Consider the following 15,454-nt stretch of genomic DNA (forward strand, 5'->3'; position numbering starts at 1 on the left):
ACTGACCGAAAGCAGCTACCCAGAGCCTCGTCCTCACTGACAGTCGGGGGAATCCAAACAAAGAGGTGCATCTACCGGAAATAATGATTTGAGAGATGTTTCTCTCCCTTCCCCACCCCCCCACCCCCCCACCCCCCCGGCGTCTAGAATTAAATTGTTTTTTTTCTGGGAGGTTCCCTTGGAGGGAAGTTCAGCGCCGGGGCCGCGCCGCGCCGCGGGGGGATGGAGGGGCGGCGGCGGGGGGTGAGGGCAGTGCGGGACCCCGGGGGGGGGGGGGGGGGGCGGCCGGCGGGGGGACCTGCCGCCGCTGCCGCCTCTTTGTCTGCTCGGGCAAGTTGAACAAAAGGAGAAACTCGGATGAACTCTCCATCGCTCCCGGGTTTCTCTCATCTTCGACAACTTTATCCGGAGAGATTTACTCAACTTTCTCCGCGCTCTCCCGCCGCTGAACAGCAAAAAAGCCCCGCTGCGGGCTCCCGAGGAAAAAAGAAAAGAAAAAACCCGGGTTTCCCAGCAGCAAGCGAGGAAAAGGTACGTTGGGACTCGGCGTGTATTGTTCTCCGGGCTGCCCCCCGCGCCCCCCCGCCGCCGGGCGCTGGGCTGGGGGCGCACGGGGGGCTGCGGCTGGCCCAGCCCGTCCTTTGTACTCCTCGGAGCACATGCAGGTATTTTGGGGGGGGGGGGGGGTAGGGCCGTCGTTCCGCCCTAGCTGCAGTAATGCAGGCTGGGGGGCAGCCCTCGGGGGGGGGTGGGTGGGTGTCTCGCCTCCTCCCTGTGCCTGCTTTGGGTTTGGTCATTTATTTTTTTCTTTTTTTGCGGGGGAGGGAAGTGGGCTTGGAGTGCTTTCGGTGGGTTCGGGACAGAGGAAGGCTGAAGACGGGGAAAAGTTCTTGGGATTGTTGGGAGTGCTGGCCAAGGGGGAGGGGGGGGCTGGGGGGCCGGGGAGGGCAGCCTGCAGCAAGGACGAGGGGGGGGGACACCGCAGAGGGTCACACATTGCTGCTGCGGGACCATCCCAGGGGAGCAAGGTGCCCAGAAGTGTGCAGGCACAATTTTAGGAGGGGAGGGACCAGGGGGAGGACTTTGTTCTTCCGAATGCATTGATCGGGGGGAGGGGGGGGGGAAAGCAGTGGGAAGGGTCAGTCCAGGCTGGCCCGTCCTCAGCTTGTCCTCCCCTGCGCAGCCCGCTCAGCTTCGTCCCGTGGAAAAAGCGGTAATTGCCTGGGTTTTGTTCCATCTTTCCGGTATTTGCGCTTTCTAGAGCAAGCATTGCAACTTTGGAAAACTTCCTCAAGCCCACTTTGTACTTTTCTAAATTATCTTGATTAACTTAGTGTCTTCTTAGTTCCCCTTCCATTTTTCTGTGCTATGTAACAGCCTCCACTTTTCTTCTTTTTTCATCCCAGTCCACTACTTTCCCTTTCCGGTGTTATTTTCTTGTCCTAATTTGTCAGTTGTCCTTTTTCCTCCTTAGATCTGTCCATTTGAGAATTTCTGAAGTCTCTACTTTTCCACATTCTATTGTTGCTCATTCTCCTTCTTCCTCGTCCCTGTCCACCTCTATGCTTACTTGCGATTCCCGTGAAAATCTCCTTTGGCCAGGATCTTTCATTTCATGCATGTGTAGATATGATCGGGTTTCTCTTGATATGTAGCAAATATAAAAGCTTCTTCCCGTTCCCTTTCCTAAAATTATTTTTCTGTGGTCTGCCCTACGTGCATGTTACTCAGTTAACATAGACGGAGCTTCCAGCAAAAACTTCTTATGCATTCACCGGTATTCACCTTCTCCTTTCTTCTTGTCTTTATCTTGGTGCATATGCATCTTCCAGTCTCTAAAGCCTCTTCTAGCTCCTCTTCCTCATCGTTGGTGTGGAAGTTTGTTCTTTCCCCCACTCCAGCTTGGCAGACTTGACGCTGTTCCTCACATCATGATTTCCTTGGAGTGCAGACTACTCCAAGTTTTCTTGCCATTCCTTATATTCCCCTGCCCAACCTGAGCAAACGCTTGCAGTTGGTACTCCTGAAGGAATGGCAGAGCAGGGGTACCAGCGCAGGCAGGCATGGATTTGGCTGTTCTGGCTTGCTCCTTGCTGGGCCAAGCACCAACAGTGATGCTTGCTGCTCTGGCACCGGCTGCAGTAGCGTGTCTGCTGGTGGAGGTGCCACGGAGGGACACTGAGCCAAGGCTGAAGTGGGAGGAAAGATCACCCTTAAGTTCTCTCCTCCACCATCCTGATACGTCTCCTTCAAAAAGGTTGATGAGTTTTATTTTTGCTACTTGAAGCTTTGTTATTGACTTACTCTTTTCATGAGTTTTGAAATACCTGCCGGGGCAGTTGAAGAGCCTTTATATTACCTTCCTCTCCTGTCACTTCAGTGCTTTCTGTAATGTAGGACTGCACAATGTGTAGAGAAATATGAAAGCCTTTTTCTTAAATCATCTTCTGTTACATTCCAGCCTGATGATGTTTTTAAAGTGAAATGCTGTCACCAGGCTTTGAGTTTAGTATGTGTCTAAATCTGTGAAGAAATACGTGTTTGAAATTATTCGGAAGAATGTAACTTTATAGCTGTGTGTTCGTCCCTGACTGGTGCGGCAGAGTTACTGTGCTGAACTAACGCTTCTTCCCCTTATTCGAACAGGTCAAAACATGGTTGTGGGGAAGATGGGATGGGATGGCTGCCAAAACGCCCGCCTGTGATGGGTGCCATATTGCATTATTCTGTGAGCGGTGGGATACAGCTTGGGATTCTTCAGGGGTGGTTAATGTGGCACAAACTGGACCATGCAGCTGCGGAATGTCTTAACTGTTTGGATTCATACATAACTTCATGGGCTCCTGGAACAAGTGGAAGAGCCTCTTGCCGAAACTTGAGGATATTGTGGGAAATGCCGCTGAGACCCATTTGGATTATTATCACCATCTGTCACCAAGGTTCTGCAGCTGATGAAAGGTATGTGTCTGCCCTCTTGCAAAAATACTGTCTTGTACATCAAAATACCAAGCGCATTGTCTTCATCTTAAACTTGCTCTGTAACCTTTTTTTTTTTTGCCTCTGCCTTGCTGCTGACACCTAGCAGTAGTTTTGAGTGGCGTAATCTGACAGAAATGCCTTACTAATGGTTTGGCAGCATTTATATCTTGAATGTAGCAGGAAAAACTGAAAGTGTTTTTGTTTTCAGAGTTAACTGATATTTTCAAGGTAATGACTTCAAGGGGTTGAGGAGTCTGAGCAACTCTAGATCAGACTAGTTAACTTCCAATAAAAATAAATTAAAAACAATTTACACAAAGCATTTTCTACAATTCCGATCTTCCAAGTAGCTGACTTTGTTTAAAGACGTGTTAGTATTTTGGGTTGAACACAAGAAAACAACCTTCTATTATTTAACCTCTCTTCTTCCAAAGAGAAACAAAAATCTTACGGATGGTTTGTATGGGGGAGAGAGCAAATAGGGATATTTCACTTTAAAAACACATGAAACAAAAGAACTTGAATTTCTAAGTTTTGATTTAAGGCTTCTTGTGGAGCATGTTTACATCCTGAATGTCCTAGTACTGTGACAGCTTATTGAATGCAGACAGCTCTCAGTTTTCTTGTTACTGTATGAGATAACAGGTGTACAAAAATGAAATGAAAACTAGTGGAGGAAACAAGCTATTAGAAGAGTTATTTATGAATAACAAATTATTCTTGAATCTAGATTAAGTGTTAATCCAATGGTGAAGAAATCATTGAGCCCCTCAGTGAACTATGAAAATTGCAAAGCAAATTTTAAAACTATTTAAAATCTGATCCTTTTATACCTGTTTTGTGCAGTTCTTATTTATAGCTGAAAATGAATGACATGAAAATAGTTGGTTTTGCTGCATATTTCAGCTCATATGATTGGTTCCAGCCTAGACCATATGTAGGGCAGACAAGTATTCATAATCTTAAGAAAAGTGCTGAGCTGGCTGGCCTACTTTAGAGCAAAATAGAAATCTGAACGAATAATCACTTGTTATCCTTTCCAGTTGTAAACAGAGATACAAGAAGCAATACAGTCCCAATTTCCTCGTTCTGACTGTGTTGTAATAAAGACCAGCTCTTAATTTTCTTGATTATTGAGGATAAGCTTTTTGTTATGTACTGAACGCAATTAATGTACATTTAGATTGCCATTCTTAATATTGTGCATTTATACTATTTTTGAACTTTGCGTGACTTAAGTTAGCCATATGAAAGTCTTTATTTTAGAGGTTTGAAAAAGGAAAGTCTTAGGCTGTTTGTGGAAAGAGGGAAAAAACCCATAATAAATGGATTGAGCTGGATAAAAATATTTAGAGCTGCTATCTAGTGTCATCTGGTAAAAGCAGCCCAGCTATTACGTTGCTGTGTTCAAAGAAAACCAAAACTCCGATCATTTTTCCTTTCTGTGCAGATTTTCTTGTTCAATTTCTTCTCAGGCACTTGCCGCTCTTTAGGAAAGCTAAACTGGACAGAAAAGGTACAATCTGCTTGAAAGCCATTAGTTTTCATCAGCACTGCAAATGCGCGTGGATTTTTACATACAGTTAATGTAAATAGGGACAACTCCTTAGCTTAGCTTCATCTGAGAGTTTGTATAGACTGAATTTGATCATTGCCATAGGATTCAGGATATGTTATGCAAATTATTAGATATACTTGTGTGTGTTTATACCTGGAACATCTCAAACTTTAATGACTTGGTGACAAAACTTTTCCGATTTAAAGAAGGGGAATACAATTTATCTGTCTTCAAATTTCTTTGGACTATTTCCAATAAAACGAAAAGAAGCATTCTCATATTCGGAGATAGGATCTGCACAGAGAGGAGGAGTAGGGCCAGCTAGGAAATGTTTAGCATGGTAGTTCCCAGCTGGTAGGCGTGCTGCGTTGGTGGGAGGTGAGACCCTTGCAGGGCTTGGATGGAGATGGAGAAAATGCTATTTGCAGGCCCTGGCTGGAGCATCCCTGCACCTTCCTCCTGGGAGCAGCCCCAGCAAAAGGGGCAGCAGCAGCAGGTGGGGCAGGGGGTGGCTGGAGTCTGAGCAGCACCTGGGTGCTGGGGAGCACCTGCCTTCACTCAGGTTAACTCAGCCCTGCTGCCATCGGTGGGGGCTGGCTGTGAGAAGCCTGTTTGCTGCTGTGAGGAGCCTGGGAGCTGTGCTCGGGAGGAGGGTTCCAGGTACGAGGGCCCTAACCCTGTAGCTCTGCAGTGTGTGGAAAGGGTTGTTCTTGTGCTTTGTCTCTGGTTGCAGTTGGGCCATTGCTTGCTTTGCTTGTGACTGTCCTGGATGGTGGTGGGAGTCCTTGCGGGTATCCTGGGCTGGGGAGTGAGCTCTGGACTCCCCCTTGCAAGGCTGTCCTGGGATGTGTCATTGTTAAACTGGTAGCAGGACTTGCACCTAAAACAAACACAAGACAGTCTGAGTAGCAGTTACTCCTTTGAACTGTATTCTCAGTGAAGAAGGTCTTCCAGCCAGTGTACTTTGTGGTGTGAGGAGGTGCCTTGCTCCGTGTAGCTGGGGTGAGAGTAACCATGGCCGTGGCCTCAGGCTGGTGGAACAGAAGAGATTTAAAAGGGTGCAAGAAGTGCTTTCACAGAGTGTGGTGGGTGGGTGGAGTGGCAGTGTTGGAGTTGTGCATTGTGAGGAATAAGCAGAGGAGAAAAAGGACAGGGTCTGTCACTTCAGGGTTCTCAGGTAGCACGTGAAGGTGGTATGTGGAGTATCAGCAAACATCTGGGAGGGTAGAAAGGAAAATGTGATAAGGACTTTTTTATTTATTTGATTGTTCCTTCCCTTTACTTGAAGTGCTTTATTTTGGGTCATGAATTCCGGAATTCCCAAGTGAGGTAGAACTTTCTGCAGACCCATGTGTGCCCCACTGACTCCTGATATGTCATGGAGAGAGGGATGCTTACCTGAGAGCTTGGTGTGAGGCTCTGCTCCTGGCAGCTCAGGGCAAAGGGGCTTCCTTCTCCGCAAGCCTTCCCAGAGCATCCTCCTCGGGATGCGGAGGTCCAGTTTGGCTGGAGTAAAATTTTGGGAGAAAGCTTTGGTAATGTGATTGTTAGTCCCTGAAAGGACTCCCAAACAGTCTGAAGAGTATTGTGTAGTTACGAGGAGGATGAGGTGGTGAGTAGTGACTGTGCGCCTTCCTGGGAACATGAGGGAGAAGCTGTAGGATGGGGCATATTTCTAGGACAGAGCTGGCTTTGTAGCTTTGGCTCCATAGAAAACCGTGTTGATAACGGTGTCTGGTTTGTTTTGTTTGGTTTGGTTTTTTTTCCCCCCTCTTTATTTTGCTTAATGCTGGCTGAATCCCATGTGCTTAATCATATACCTTCATATAGTAGAAAGTGTAACTGCAAATACGATGATTTCTCTTTTTATTTATCTGCTTTCCCTGTTTTTCACCTTATCGAGTAACTTGGGGTACAACATTTGCAGAACCAACACACACATTGGAGCACGGTTTGTTTCTTTTTAGCTTGTGTGAGAAAGGTAGGAGAAAGCTGACCAAGGCTGGAGAGTTGCCACTTGCAATGTGAGGGTGGGGGATGCTTTACTGCCCCCCTCCCCCATTCCATTATGGTTACGATTGAGATATACTTGCATAAGAACTTATAATGAAAAAGGAGCTTCCACTGCGTGAGCTGCTTTCTGTAATGTGCTGTCACTTAGTCAGAGGCATATCGTGTCTGGAATAGTTTTCTTTCTCTTGATTGAATTTATCTTATATAGCAAGAAGCTTTCCAACTCACTAAAATTCTATTTTGATTCTTTTTTTACTTGCCTTGTCAGAACGTGAAATTTGTCACAAACTATGTGACGCCTGATGCTGTTGTGCTTGACACCTTGACCTTTCCTTGATTAAAATGCAGAGGTGTGTTTGGGGTTGGGGGGAGGGGAGGGGAGGGGGAATAGATAAGCTAGGGGGCATGCAGAATATTTTAACACAAAATTAATTGTGGTCGTTGTGGGGGGACAGGGACAGCACATCCCCTGAAAGGTGACGGGACTCTGCAAGTGTGGATGCTGTGGTGGGACCAGTGAGGACATACTGCCTTGAACCCTGTGCAAGGAAAAACGCCCATACCTCATCTCAGTGCTATGCCCCTGCTAAAAATAACGAAATGTTACATTGTGTATATTTAAAAACTAAAAAGAAACCTCACGTCATCCAATTAGAAACAATGTTGCCACCTTAAACAAATAGTCTGTGTTTTGATACATTGTAACCATCCCGGTATTGGTGTTTCTGTCACTTTCCCTGTGTGGGTGGGTTTATTTTTTTTCCCCTAACTGTTCCTAGAACATCTCCTAAGTGAAAGGAGTTGCCTGAAATCCTGTACCGGGCGGTGAGTGTGGTGTTGCTCTGGGTGTCAGCATCACTTTTCCTCCAGAGGTGAGGGAGAGTGGTGGGGCAGGACTGCGGGTGGAGGAGGTGGGTGTGGGTGTGTGTGGGGGGAAGGCACATGGTGCCGTAAAATTTAGTGAGTGGGCAATGGGAGGGGGCATAGGGTTGGAGTGGTGGTGGGCAAGGCAAGGAAGCAGCGAGGCATCTTGGAAATGAGGGCTGGTTGCTGGTGATTGATGCGCTGGAGAAAGGAGAGGTGGATTTTGTGGGACTAGAGGAGAAGCGGTTTGTCGTAATTTATGTGCCTGGAGGCCATCGGAGCATTTCTAATGGGAAAATGTAGTGCAATCTTTAAATGGCCGTAGCATAGGTTATAAATATCTCGGGGATCAGTAGTATTGGCTTCTTCTTGGTGTATGATAAAATAGTTTCTGTTTAATGCTGTACAAGGAAAGAGAAGTTTAACTTTGTGTGTTTTGAATTAAATCTGCTCCCAGAATAACTGCAGTCTTCAGCTGAGGATACAAGTTAGCTTCTTCTGTTTGGCTTCGCAATACTGTGCAAGGCAAAAAAAATCATTTAGGTAAGTGGTTCAGGAGTTGCATATGTTGTTTTAATGTTATCTTGGAGGTGAGACTTTGTGTGGCTGCTCGTTTAGTTATCTTTCAGAATTTGCAAATGGGTTTTTGGTTGTTATCAGTGTTGCTCTGTGCATATGCTCTGAAAATAATAAAAGTTGTGATGGCTCCGGAATACCTAAGAAGGCACCGTGAAGATTATGTGGCAAGCAGAGGTGTAGCTAAGCAGCTTGCTGGTGTAGTGCCACACAGGGTGTTAATTCAGACCTGTAAGCTACTGAAACTGTGATGGTGCTACTGGCCTTCATCTATTAATTGTTGCCTCCCAGCTGAGTTTGCATATGATGTGGCTCTGCTGGTGCTGTAGCTGACCTGAGTGGTGGTGGCGCAGGGGGCTCTTCCCTGGGCTCCCTGTGGGGTGTGAATGTGGTCTCCGCTGCCCTTTGCAGAGGGGCTGCTGTGTAAAGGCTTTGTGTTGGGAACAAGTGTTGGAAACCACAAAGGTGTTGGAAGAGGCATTCTTCCGCTTACAGAAGATGCATAGCCTTATTGGTAAAAAAATCAGAAGATAAGCGTACTGTAACCAGAGGTATGACCAGAGATAGCATACCTCTCGTCATCCGTCTTAATTTGGCCGTATTCAGAGTTTTATGATGCAATATAGGCAGTAGATTTATTCATTTGAGTTCCTGGACTGGACTGATGGGGCATGTTTAGGCATGGGTCCCTACGGAAAAACAGACATTGGAAGGAAGGGTGGTTCTGGTTCACAACTTCATGTTTTTAGTGCCTTGCTTTTTTTTTTTTTTAATTGAAATTCATTATACTTACAAAAGAAGTAAGGAAAGAAATATATTTCTAAACCCAAAAGCTTGTTCTTTATCATGTAGATACCTTTCATCATCAGGATTTGTATATGTTACTTTTATAGTCTCACATCTATGCATTTTGTGGCTTTATCAGTTTAAAGTTCTCCTTTTGCATATGGTTAATATCTGCGTCCTAGATCATGACTCGGTTTATCAGATTTGGATTAACTGCCACTTCTTCTTTTCAAATAGCTTCTTTTCCATGGTATCAACACCTGATATTTGAATATTATCATCCATCTTCAGGAGACTTTGACATATGAGCATTTCAAGCCTAATTTAGTTGATTTGAACGTGTTGTGAAAAACTTTGTTTAAATTGAGAGAAAAGTTGAGTGATTATTGCTTTTAAAGCATAAATGGGAGCACAGCTTGCAAAAACAAATTAGCTGTCCCTTTAAATATCCATATTGTCAACTTAGTTACTTTCTGTAGATCTCCCATCGATGGGAGAGAGGGTTTCTCCTGCAGAAATTCCAGTGCTTTGGCAGCGGAGGAAGGGGGCTGCAACTTGGTATAATTTCATGACAGCAGTTCATCTAGTAATAGGGCTGAAAAGGGAGTTTTAAGGGCAACAATAAGAGGAAGCTGCTCCTTCTCCCCAAAGGAATGAATGGACAATTTACTTAATGTCTATTGAGGCCGGTTTTGGAGCACACAACCCATCTAGATGCAAGACTAATTAGATGTTAGTTTATTTTAAATGTCTTATTTAAACTGATACTTGACACCTTCCTTGTATGCCTTTTAGTGTATGGTAGCTTAAAACTAATACCTGAAATATTTTCATCAGCCAGTTTGCATTCCCCAGTGCATTTTTTTCCCTGTTTAGCCACCAACATTTGAGCTGCTGTGTCTAAATCCAGTCATCTAGGTCGATTTTTCAGCAGAGCCAAATAACAATCGCTGTTGACTTCTGTGGCAATACTGACCACTTGCTTTTTTTTGGAAAAGCAAGTCAGACACCAGCACCCCTGTGTATACACGTACATTATATGCTTATACTTTAGACTTAAATACATATGTACATCCTGTGTGTAAATTCCCATCAGTCAAAAAACATATAATGGAGAAGCATCTATTGAATTAGTGATCAGGCGTATAATGAAAAAATTCACTTTAATCAGGTTTAAAACGCTTTATCTCAATCTCAGGCATACTGCTCACTCCTTTCCCACCCATTCCCCCGCCCCCCCCCCCCCCCCCCCCCCCCCCCCTCCAAGACACCACTGAAAAGAAGCAAGGCATATCTGAGGTGGATATGACAAGCACTAAAAAAAGAAAGTGTTTTCAACTGGCAATCAATCTGGCTTAATGTTTTTATGTGTGTATGTAGAATGTATATACACAAGTTATATATGTTGGTTTGATGGAATGCATTGCTTTAAATTATACACAGTCTAATACTTGAAGTGGCTAGAGGAGGTTGTTTATATATATCTTGTTTTAACATCTTTAGTAGGAATTGTGCCACCAAAACTATGTGTGGAATGTTGCTTGTTGTGGACTTCATGGAGGGTAGATGTATGAGTGGCTTTCTTTTTGAGACAAGGGAGAGCATGTTTGCAAAGGAAGACCAGACCCATTCCCAGATTGATTTCTTTGCATTTGTAAATGCAAAGAAATCAATCTACTGCTTTGACCTTGGTTTGTGTGTTGTGGTTAAAACATTTCCCCCCGCCCCCCCCGAACACTGTTGCAAAAGGCAGTAAGTTAAGTTATGATGGATCAAAGTGAGGGTAGGACAGAAAAGAGGCAGAATAAGAATACTTTTGCAGATTTCTGTGTGTGAGGCTGTTGCCCAGGGTTAGGCATCTCAAGCCTTTCCTCGGAGTGTTGGTACAGTCCTATGGAGCGTGGTTGGGCTGTCCGACAGCTGTGTAGGAGACCATATTCTAGACACTGAAAAATGTCTATAGCATTATTAGAAATAAGGATTTGCAGACCCTCTGTAGCCTGGTAGGTAGTTTATGAAGGTGAAGAGGAGGGGAGCTCGCTGGTTTGTTGCTCTGCTCTATCAGCGACGGTGTACCCGAGTGATGGGTGCTGAGTTAGAGCAGGGTGTATTCTGGGTGTCTGGCTGCTCGGTGTGAGCAGTGCTGTGCCAACGCCCCGGGAATTGCCAGGAGCCATTTTGCATATATTTTGCATATAACATTTTCCCTTGTTTTCTACTGTGGGCAGTGGTTTATGGCCACAATTTGTGTAAGAGGAGCAGGGTATCTTTATTCTTTTTTATTCTGAGTGCTTCCAGGCTGAAGAGAACTATGAAGTAGACCCTGTTATTCCAGGTCAGTGCCTGGATTAACTTCTTGGCAAAAAACTTGTTATGGGTCATGTATCGCCATCACTGCAAAACACAGTGAAAGTGAAATAGGGTATCTCTAGTACTGCTTAGGTAAGATCAATTTCTCCTACAAAAACCAAAGAGGAATCTCTGTGGAGGGGCAGGGGTTGAACGTGGTACAGTAACCACTTGCCAGAAAGATGCTTGGTAGTAGTTAGCTTTTGAGGGAGGTGCAGCTACTTAGTGTGTCTCTAAAGAGAGCCAGGGTGCACTCATTGGAAGAATATTGGCCTCTCTGTTGGGCAACTTATGTTGTCATATGTATTTTTAGTGAATTTTGACTTAATCTGCCTCTTGCCTTGGCACTCAAAGATGAGAAATACAGGCTCTGAGGAATATTGCCATGAACGGTTGATGCCTGCATTTGAGGGTAGGGCCCTACTTGCTATATAGCAGTGCTGGCGTAATCTATAGGCATTACTGGCCGTCTTATTTTTATTTTCTGTAGTAGGAGAAAGGGGAACAAACACTTAACTAAGCATAACAGAATATTTATTTTTTTCTTATAACTTTTGTCCTATCTTGGTTCTCCAGTTCTTGGATTTAGAATTGCTACACTAGCTGCACATGCCTTATTATGTTCTGTCGAAATTGAAATAAGTAGAAAATGTATTTGAAAAAACATTCAGCATAAGAATTCTGAGGTGATTAATATTAATTTTAAAATGAAATCTCATAATTCAAGGGTCAAAGTCTTCTGTTTGGGGAAAATTATCGGTATAGAAGCTCTCTGTATCTTTAACTGAAATGGTCTCTAATTTATGCTTGATTCTTCTGGTAGGTTAATGTTAATTAGTTTAACATATCACTCATAAAAGATGTCATAGTTGAGTCATTGTGTAGGTAACAAATCTTGCACTGGCTAGCAATGAAGAAATATTACCTCTATTAAAACCCACAGTTAAACCGTGGAGTCAGTAAGGACTCATGACATTTCACAGTCATCCAGCTTAATGCATTTTAATGCTTTCAGTGGTGTGAGGGTTTTTTCTTTTGGGGGGCTGTGTGGGGGATAAGCCAGTGATGCAGAGCTTTCAGATTATGCAGCGCAGTGTGTAGCGTAGCTTGTGCCAAGAGAGAAACCTGGTAGAAATGCAGATGTTAGGGCTGGGTGCTGTAACACCCATTTAACCTTAAAAAAATATCTCTGGTGTTGGGTTACCCAAGGAAAGCATACATAAACAGTGGTAAAAAGCCCTCTAGTTCTGAATATCAGCAGATTTAAGTGATTTGATATTAACACAGCTAAACATTTTGCAAGTATACATGCTTGTAATTAGCTAAGTAGTTTCATCTATCTCTGCCCTGAGAGAAGCATTAGAACTGATTCTATAGCGGAAGGCAAATTTCAGTTGTAATTGTGGAGCGGTTAGTATGACTCCATAATCTTTCTTATTGAATTTAAAAAAACCAAAACAAAACAATCCCCAGCCTCTCAGAGGAGGTGATGGTGTAGTGCTGCCATCAGGGCTGTGAGCCTGTGCCAAGCCCTGGCATCGTGCTCAGCTGTTACAGGTACGCCAGGGCATGGGGCTGGCAAGGCAAGTTGGTCTGATCAGACCTCTAAGCAAAAGATGCTGCCCTCGTCTATGCATCCAAACGGCGATGAGCACTGGGATAAGCATTTGAGAGGGCTTTCTCTGCCTGAGGAAGCCTGGATCAGTGGAAGGTCTTGGGTCTTGAAAGCTGGTGGATTTTTACTTGAACAGCACAGGCTGGCATGGTCAAGGGATAACGGCTTTGCATCACAAATTAATGTGGAAATGTTTAAACCTCTTCCCTTGCTAAAGGCCATAAGCACTTGCACGGCGCAGGAGGAAGGCAGTCCATCTGGCATGCGGCAGAGAACGTCTGAAGCTTTGGAGGGCGCCTACCAGTCCACCTCAGAAATCATGAACTAACCAAACAGATGCGTTTGCTTGAGGATTGTATGCTTGTCTCCCTGAGGCTTGGTGGCCAGCTAAACGTGGTGAGGCTGAGCCGGGGAAAGAAGGGTTACCACCTTGTAATAAAATGCAAGTAAACAGCCAACGTGTTCCATCACCTCACAGCCTGAACATTGGAAGAAACTAGGTTAGCTCTTTCAGGATCCTGCTGAAAGCAGTGTTTCGTATCTGAGAAACGGCAGCTTTGCAGCAGGTGGGGCTGGCAGAAGAACAGCAGCGTTCTTCTGCCTCCTTTGAAATAGTGTGAGCATTCAAGCTCCTCTAGGCTCCTTTTACTTCTGTACCCTAGTAGAAAGCAGAGCTGGTGACTGTTTGTTTTACCGTGAAGATTCGGTGAAGTTTTGTCCACAAAAATGTGCCGTTCTTTGCTTTGCTGCTCATGGCACGGGTGTATTTGTTGTGTGTCTCAGCACAGGTGAAGGCATAAGGCAAAACGATCCCTTTGAAGTGGCTGCAACCATCAGCGTGTCACACTGACCTTGTAATGACGTACTCGCTGCTGTGTACGTAGCTGTGACCATCAGGTTTACCCAAAGGAGACCTTTTTCTATGAACAGGTTGCTCTTGAGGCGCTGTTTTCCTGAGATGGTTTTATTTGTAGCTTCCTTAGCCATTTACTGGTTCATTCATTTCCATTTATAAATTCTGGTTACCATAAGAGTTGAAAAATTGTAGCAAACAAGCGACTTCTTTCTGGATTTGCTTCTTACCTTGGATTTGCATTAAGCTTTCAGACTTCCTTTAATTTTAACCATGAAACCGGAATATATTACAGTAATTTTATTAACATCAAAAGGCTTCAAATTGTTCACGTGTAGCTCTTAAAATTTATAAAGCAGCAGTTTAAGACTTTGAAATTCTTAACAGATGCTCAGCTATGCTCCCAGTATTTGAGCTTAAAGCAGAAAGAATTTAACTCAATTATAATAATGTAAACCTTTCCCCTTTGCTTTGCATAATTAAATATTTTCATTTACATAGCACAGAAGTTTAACATTCCAAATGGGCTAGATAAGCAGAAGAAAAAGGCAGACAAAGATGCATCTTTGATGCATGCAGAGTAGTAATGCACTTGCTGGTAATCTTAGTGCACGTTTATTAATAAAACCTTAACTAGAAATCCATATGCAAATTCCTGTGATTATGGATTGTATTTAATGTGTGATATATTTTTTTTTTATTTAATTGGGTTCATCTCTTGAAATAGTAAGGTACATTAGAACTGGGGCAGGAATACAGTAACCTTGATATCTTCTTCTGCTTCTTGTTTTAGTATATTAATTAGTGGAACAGGTCTGGGGAAAATTAAGGTTTCCCTTTATTCGTTTGGCCAACTTATGTGGATGTAGGAGATGGCTTGAGTGTGCCTATATGCAAGTCTGTGATCCTGTATGTCTCTGATTTACAACTGGTGTAGGAAAAACTATGCTAGGGGTGGTTATTACTGTCACTTTGAGTAACGCTGCGTATCAGATTCACCAGCCCGCTGTCAGAGTAGTATCTCTGTGGTGTAATATGAAGCATCAGGTGCTTTGAGGGCTACAGAATAAACCAAGATCTGCAAATAAACAGCTGCACTTCTCTGAACTACTGCTGTTTGTCACGTCCGTATCAGCAAAACTTATCAGACCGAAATGAATCTTTGCTGTGTTTCTGAAGAAATTTAGTGCAACTTTGGTTGGGTAGTTTAATGTCCCGTTTGATTCTTCTTGGAACTGGGAAGGTCGGTGTTGTTAGCCTATAATAAACTGAAGCACTGCTGATTGTCATGTGTCTGAAATCTTAAATTACGTAATATATTACATATTGTCAAACCACATGTGATTAAGTACAAGTGTGTAAAATCAGATTTATTTTTTTTTTTTTTTAGTGACTTTGCTTACCTGGTGAAGTCTGAGTGTATGTGGCTCAGTTTGGTTGAACATTATACATCAAAGCAGTTTGGAGATTTATTTTTACAGTTACTACGTGTGTTGAATCTTGAATCCTAAGGGCCAATACATAGGATACAAACAACACTTTCGTACACTAGGATTAAGAGAGGATGGATCTTTAGACAAAGCTTAGATTATATTAAGTGCTATTTTCAGCATATGGATTTTATGGTGTATATCAAAACACAAAATAAAGTGGAAATCCAAGCAAAAGGGAGAGCACCTTTATGTATGTGTATGTATATGTTGCGGGGTGGGGGGGCAACTTAACGGAAGCTGGTGTGTTTATCTTTGACCTTATATTCACATTCCCTGCAGGGATTCTTAGTTGATGAGCTTGGGGGGAAATTGTTTCAGTGGTACTTATCTTTCTGGGTTTTTCTGTCAATTGTCTGGGTTTATTCCAC

The 15,454-nt window shown here is 43.7% G+C and overlaps 1 long non-coding RNA gene across 3 annotated transcripts in view; it reads left to right on the top strand.

Annotated features, from left to right (window-relative positions):
* The first annotated feature begins 305 nt into the window (after positions 1 to 305).
* The window catches only part of LOC119145254, a 270,979-nt gene continuing 255,830 nt past the window's right edge, over positions 306 to 15,454 (top strand). For all 3 annotated transcript variants that reach the window (XR_005103367.1, XR_005103369.1, XR_005103368.1), the window contains exons 1-2: positions 306 to 531; positions 2,647 to 2,958. This is a non-coding gene — a long non-coding RNA (uncharacterized LOC119145254). The remainder of the gene's footprint in view (positions 532 to 2,646; positions 2,959 to 15,454) is intronic.

The sequence above is a fragment of the Falco rusticolus genome, chromosome 3 (assembly GCF_015220075.1).
Source record: "Falco rusticolus isolate bFalRus1 chromosome 3, bFalRus1.pri, whole genome shotgun sequence".
In the NCBI taxonomy this organism is placed as follows: Eukaryota; Metazoa; Chordata; class Aves; order Falconiformes; family Falconidae; genus Falco; species Falco rusticolus.